Below are 954 nucleotides of genomic sequence, written 5' to 3' on the forward strand. Positions count from 1 at the left end.
TAAACAATGATTAATGGACAGGATGATGCAAGGTGGCTAAAAATGAGGTTAAGCAAGATAGAATCTAATATCCAAAAGGTCCAGAGCCCTCAAAGCCACTCCCTACAGTTCCTGGCACCACTGTATGAACTGATTTCCAGTGAGACTTGCCCCTGCTTACCCACTGCAATTCTTTTCCAGAGTTCTTACCTCCATATTCAGTTGAAGTATTCAATATTTTCCTTATAGTGTGTGTGGTACATGTGTATATGAGTCTGGATGTGTGTGCATTTGTATATACATGTGTGCATGCGTCCATGGGTGTTTGTATGTTAGGCTACATGCATATATGTATGTGCACATGTGTATATGCAGGTGTGTGTGTGTGCAGGTAAGCATGTGTACATGTGTCTATGTGGGCATGAGTTTGGGGGTTTGTGTTTGTGTTTTTGTGTGAGTATGTGTGTGGTGAGCAGTGGTGTGCATTTGTTACTGTTTAAAAAGAAAGAACTTCTAATCATCTCAGGAGAATTTCTTTTTCCTTCTTTCCTTCCTTCCTTCCTTTCTTCCTTCCTTCCTTGAAGGAGAGGGAGAGAGGGAGGGAGGAATGGAAAGAGGGAAAAGAGGGAGGGAGGAAGAGAGGAAGGTACTTGTAGTAAGTCTGTTGATTCAACTTTTTTCTCTGTTCAACTCCACTCATTTTTATTTATTCATTTTTTACTTTTGTAACAACTTTTATTCTCTTAATATTGAAATACGACTTTCATGAAATAAGTACAGGAATAATACTAAGTCCTATGTATTGAAGATGAATTTTTTTTTATGTAAAAGGATGAAGAAGTTGATGTTTCCTACCTTTTCCCATCCACTGAAGTGCTTGCTTCAGCCTTGCTCAGCGTTTGGGCCACCACCATGCACTGACTGCCCCTGGCCCATGAGCATCTTGTACTGCCCATTGGGGTCTTTGTGTGCATT

This window comes from Castor canadensis, chromosome 8 (assembly GCF_047511655.1).
Source record: "Castor canadensis chromosome 8, mCasCan1.hap1v2, whole genome shotgun sequence".
NCBI classification, from domain to species: Eukaryota; Metazoa; Chordata; class Mammalia; order Rodentia; family Castoridae; genus Castor; species Castor canadensis.